The following is a 6,056-nucleotide window of genomic DNA, read 5'->3' as shown; positions in this document are numbered from 1 at the left end:
AATCTTGACTCCTTCCTGAGATCGCTAGGACACCCGAGGCTATGCACCCTACCCGGCTGGGCGGAAGTGCTCGCAGGCGTCGAGATCGTAAACAAAGGCGGGGAAGCGCGGAGGACTAAGAGCTAAGCTAAGGCTAACACCACACCGGCTCTCTTTACCCAGCATTTTCCTTGCCAATGTACGGTCGCTAGTGAACAAAATGGAGGAGATTCGACTCAGCATCACACACAGCAAGAAACTTTTGAACTGTAACGTCCTAATCTTCACGGAAACCTGGTTAAACAGCGGAATACCGGACACCGCTATTGAGCTAGCGGACGCCACACACTCGGGCGGATAGAACATTAGATGGCTCCGGTAAGACCAGAGGTGGTGGATTGTGCATTTACATTAACAAAGCTTGGTGCACAAACTCTGCTATTGTTGGGAGTCATTGTTCAGCTAACCTTGAGTTTCTCATGGTTAAATGTAGACCGTTTATCTACCGCGGGAGTTCACTTCCACCATTATAACTGCAGCCTATATTCCCCGGATGCTGATGCCAAGCTTGCTATGAAAGAACTTCACGCAGCCATCAGTAAACAACAGACTGATCACCCGAAGCGGCTTTTATTGTTGCAGGTGACTTTAATCACTCAAACTTAAAGTCAGTGCTACCCAAGTTTCACCAGCATGTTTCCTGTCACACCAGAGGAAACAAAACCTTAGACCATGTTTACACAAACATGGCTGGAGCTACGTTGCGACACCCTCCCCCACCTGGGACAGTCAGATCACCTTTCTTTGTTCCTCACCCCAAATATGCACCCCTCATCAACCGTGTGAAGCCATCAGTGAAGACCATCAAAGTGTGGCCTGCGGGGCAGATTCCACACTCCAGGAAAGGTTTCTACACACAGACTGGAGTATGTTTGCTTCTCAAGCCACCAGTGGCGCTCACACAGACATTGACTCTTACACCTCCTCTGTATTGGATCATATCAATATCACCATTGACAGTGTTACAACCCAGAAACAGATCACCACATATCCAAATCAGAAGCCTTGGATGAACAAGGAAGTGCGACTCCTGTTGAAGTCACGCAACACTGCCTTCAGATCAGGAGATGCACAAGCCTACAGCACATCCAGAGCAAACCTGAAGAGGGGCATCAAAAAGGCCAAGCACTGCTACAAGCTAAAGATAGAGGGACACTTTTCCAACTCTGACCCTCGACGCATGTGGCAGGGCATTCAGGCCATCAGTGACTACAAACCCACCCACTCCACCCCCGCAGCCACTGATGTCAACTTCCTGAACGAGCTAAATTACTTTTATGCTCGCTTTGAAAGAGACAACAGAGAAACTGCCACCAAGCTCAATCCCTCAGATGACCACCCACCAATCATACTCTCCTCCACAGATGTCTGCAAGGAACTGAACCGGATCAGCGCGCACAAGGCTGCTGGACCAGACAACATCCCTGGTCGTGTTCTCAGGGCATGTGCGGAGCAGCTCGCTGGGGTTTTACAGACATTTTCAACCTGTCTCTTGCCCAAGCAGCCGTACCAACATGCTTTAAATGCACTTCCATTGTGCCAGTGCCAAAACACTCTAGTCCGAGGTGCCCTAATGACTACCGCCCTGTAGCACTCACACCCATCGTCATGAAGTGCTTTGAGCGGCTGGTCCTGGAACACCTAAAGACTCTCTACCATCCACATTGGACTCACACCAGTTTGCCTACCGTAGCAATAGGAGCACAGAGGACGCAGTTTCCATGGCACTGCACTCTGTGCTCACTCACCTGGACAATAAGAACACTTATGCACGTATGCTGTTTGTTGACTTCAGCTCAGCATTCAACACTGTCATCCCAACCAAGTTAATAGCCAAACTTGGAGACCTGGGCATCAATACCTCAATGTGTAACTGGATTTTGGACTTCCTGACCAACAGACCCCAGAATGTTCGATCAGGATTCACCTGCTCCACATCCATCACACTTAACACTGGTGTACCACAGGGCTGTGTGCTAAGCCCGTTTCTCTACTCCCTCTTCACCTCTGACTGCAAGCCTGTGTATGGATCTAATTCCATCGTCAAGTTTGCAGACGACACCACGGTGATTGGCCTCATCAGTAACAACGATGAGACTGCCTATAGGGAGGAGATCCAGCACCTGGCCACATGGTGCACTGAAAATAACCTGCTCCTCAACACCACCAAAACGAAGGAGCTCATCGTGGACTTCAGGAAGGAGTCAAGAGACACACACGACACCATCCACATCAATGGAATGGCTGTTGAGCGTGTCTCCAGTTTCAAGTTCCTGGGGATCCACATCTCGGCGGACATGTTGTGGAAAACCAACACCTCCAGCCTGGTCAAGAAGGCTCACCAGCGCCTCTTCTTTCTGAGGACACTGAGGAAGAATCAGCTCTCCTCAGCTATCCTGGTGAACTTCTATCGCTGCGCAATAGAAAGCATCCTGACCAACTGTGTCACAGTATGGTATGGGAGCTGCTCTGTTGCGGAGCGCAAGGCACTGCAACGGGTGGTGAAAACTGCCCAGCGCATCACAGGGACTCCACTACCTGCCATTGAACACATCCAGAGGAAACGCTGTCTGCATCGAGCTCGCAGCATCCTTAAGGACTCCTCTCACCCAGCCCACAGACTGTTTTCTCTCCTGCCCTCCGGCAGGCGTTTCAGGTGCCTCCGGACCAGGACCAGCAGACTAAAGAACAGTTTCTTCCCCAGAGCTGTCTCTTTACTGAACTCTAACCCCCGTTGATCCACTTCCTCATATATTATTAACTCTTCTCTCCTACCTCACATCTGCCTTATTTGCACTACTGAATGTAAATTTTATTACAGTAACAACTGTTTACTTTTGTATCTTGCACTACCATACCTAAATTGGACTATGCTCATTTGCACTGCCGACTGTTGTTACATTATCAATGCTTACATTAATATTTTGTACAGTTAATCACTTCCACTGCACTTTTACACCTTGTTTATAGTAACAGTCATCTGTATATATATTATATTGATAGTACATATCACCTGTAAATTCTGCCTATAGTAATAGCCATCTGTATATTTATTCACTATACACATTCACCTGTAAATTCTGTATATTTATTCACTATACATATTCACTTGTAATTTCTGTATATTTATTCACTATACATATTCACCTGTAAATTCTGTACATTTATTCACTATACACATTCACCTGTAAATTCTGTATATTTATTCACTATACATATTCACCTGCAAATTCTGTTTATATTAATAACCATCTTTCTATATATATTTATACATATACTCAGTACATATCCTTGTCCTGCACTTATTCAACCATTGTATATACTGCACTTGCTACTATTGCACTTCTGGTTAGACCTAAACTGCATTTCGTTGCCCTGTACCTGTACTTGTGTAATGACAATAAAGTTGAATCTAATCTAATCTAATCTAAATATACAGGTGCTGGTCATATAATTACAATATCGTCAAAAACTTGATTTATTTCACTAATTCCACTCAAAAAGAGAAACTTGTATATTACATTCATTCATTACACACAGACTGATATATTTCAAATGTTTATCTCTTTTAATTTTGATGATTAGAGCTTACAGCTCATGAAAGTCAAAAATCAGCATCTCAAAATATTACAATATTTATATTTGAGTTTCAATAAATTACCATCCCTACAGTATAAATTCCGGGTATCTCTTGTTCTTTGAAACCATAATAATGGAGAAGACTGCTGACTTGGCAATGATCCAGAAGATGAACATTGACACCCTCCACAAAGAGGGTAAGTCACAGAAGGTCATTACTGAAAGGTGTGGCTGTTTACAGAGTGCTGTATCAAAGCATATTAAATGCAAAGTTGACTGGAAGGAAGAATTTAGGTAGGAAAAGGTGCACAAGCAACAGGGATGACCGCAAGCTTGAGAATACAGTCAAGCAAAGCCGATTCAAACACTTGGGAGAGCTTCACAAGGAGTGAACTGAAGCTGGAGTCAGTGCATCAAGAGTCACCACGCTCAGACGTCTTCAGGAAAAGGGCTACCAAGCCACTTCTGAACCAGAGACAACATCAGAAGCATCTTACCTGGGCTGTGGAGAAAAAGAACTGGACTGTTGCTCAGTGGTCCAAAGTCCTCTTTTCAGATGAAAGTAAATTTTGCATTTCATTTGGAAATCAAGGTCCCAGAGTCTGAAGGAAGAGTGGAGAGGCACAGAATCCATGTTGCTTGAAGTCCAGTGTGAAGTTTCCACAGTCAGTGATGATTTGGGCTGCCATGTCATCTGCTGGTGTTGGTCCACTGTGTTTTCTGAAGTCCACAGTCAACGCAGCCATCTACCAGGAAATTTTAGAGCACTTCATGCTTCCTTCTGTTGACAGCTTTATGGAGATGCTGATTTCATTTTCCAGCAGGACTTGGCACCTGCCCACACTGCCAAAGCAACCAATATCTGGTTTAAGGACCATGCATCCCTGTTCTTAATTGGCCAGCAAACTCGCCTGACCTTAACCCCATAGAAAATCTGTGGGGTATTGTGAAGAGGAAGATGCGATATGCCAGACCCAACGATGCAGATGAGTTGGAGGCCACTATCAGAGCAACCTGGGCTCTCATAACACCTGAACAGTGCCACAGACTGATCGACTCCATGCCACGCCGCATTGCTGCAGTAATTCAGGCAAAAGGAGCCCCAACTAAGTATTGAGTGCTGTACATGCTCATACTTTTCATGTTCATACTTTTCAGTTGGCCAAGATTTCTAAAAATCCTTTCTTTGTATTGGTCTTAAGTAATACTCTAATTTTCTGAGATACTGAATTTGGGATTTTGCTTAGTTGTCAGTTATAATCATCAAAATTAAAAGAAATAAACATTTGAAATATATCAGTCTGTGTGTAATGAATGAATATAATATACAAGTTTCACTTTTTGAATGGAATTAGTGAAATAAATCAACTTTTTGATGATATTCTAATTATATGACCAGCACCTGTATATACGTATGAAGAGTTCATTTGCAAAAACAGATAACTCATTGTGCATTCCAATTAATCTCAATCAATCTGCAGTTGGGTTGGTTTGATTAGGTTAAAAAAAAAAGAACTAAAAAATACAGCTAACTAAAACAATGAAACACAATAAAAGCATAACATAATTTAAAAAAAAAAAGATTTTTGTATCTATGTATATATATATATATATATATATTGAAAATATTTACATGTATATACATTTATATATTTATATTCTTATAATTTATATTATACATAAATATATTTAATATATAAACATATTTTTCTTAAATATATACATGCATGTGTTTGTATTTATATATACCAAATAAATACACACAGTATACGCACATTGTTACATGTATGACCTGTTTTAGTTTAGTTTTCTATGTCTCCGTCTGCCTGCCTAGTTTGTTTCCATGGTTTTTGATTAATTAGTTCCGCACCTGTTTTCTGTTCCTCCCTGATTGCGTTCAGTGTATTATCATTCCTACTTTGTCTGCTATCGGTTTGGGTTTATGTTTGGTTGTGCCCTTCCCAGTCTGTGAAATATTAAAAATAACTCTTGATTGTACTCCTTTGTGCGTGTTACTTTACACACCAGACAACATTTACACACATATATTATGTAAACAAAAACTTATTTTGAATGCGATTAATCGTTTGACCACACTAATTCATTTATTTGTATGTTTGTTTATTTAATGGGTCACACTGTGCAGTGTGAGGACCAAACCAAATCTCCGTGTTCTCTTATGAGAACCAGGCTGAAAAACTAACGTGCACCTCTGTCTATAACACATGCACAAAGGAGCCACATGTTCGACATTTTCATTGAACACAAAGAAATGAAGTTTATTGAATGTTAATTTGATGCTGATTGCCACATTTAACACCAGAGATTAACTCACATCTACATCCAACTTCACTCGCATCTAGTAGTTTTTCTGATGTAAATTGTGTAAATTACTTTTTTTTTTCTGATGCAAAAATACAGATTGTAAATGACTATTT

Source organism: Onychostoma macrolepis, chromosome 14, assembly GCF_012432095.1.
Source record: "Onychostoma macrolepis isolate SWU-2019 chromosome 14, ASM1243209v1, whole genome shotgun sequence".
In the NCBI taxonomy this organism is placed as follows: domain Eukaryota; kingdom Metazoa; phylum Chordata; class Actinopteri; order Cypriniformes; family Cyprinidae; genus Onychostoma; species Onychostoma macrolepis.
The sequence above is the reverse complement of the archived record's forward strand: the minus strand, read 5'-3'. Positions refer to the sequence as shown.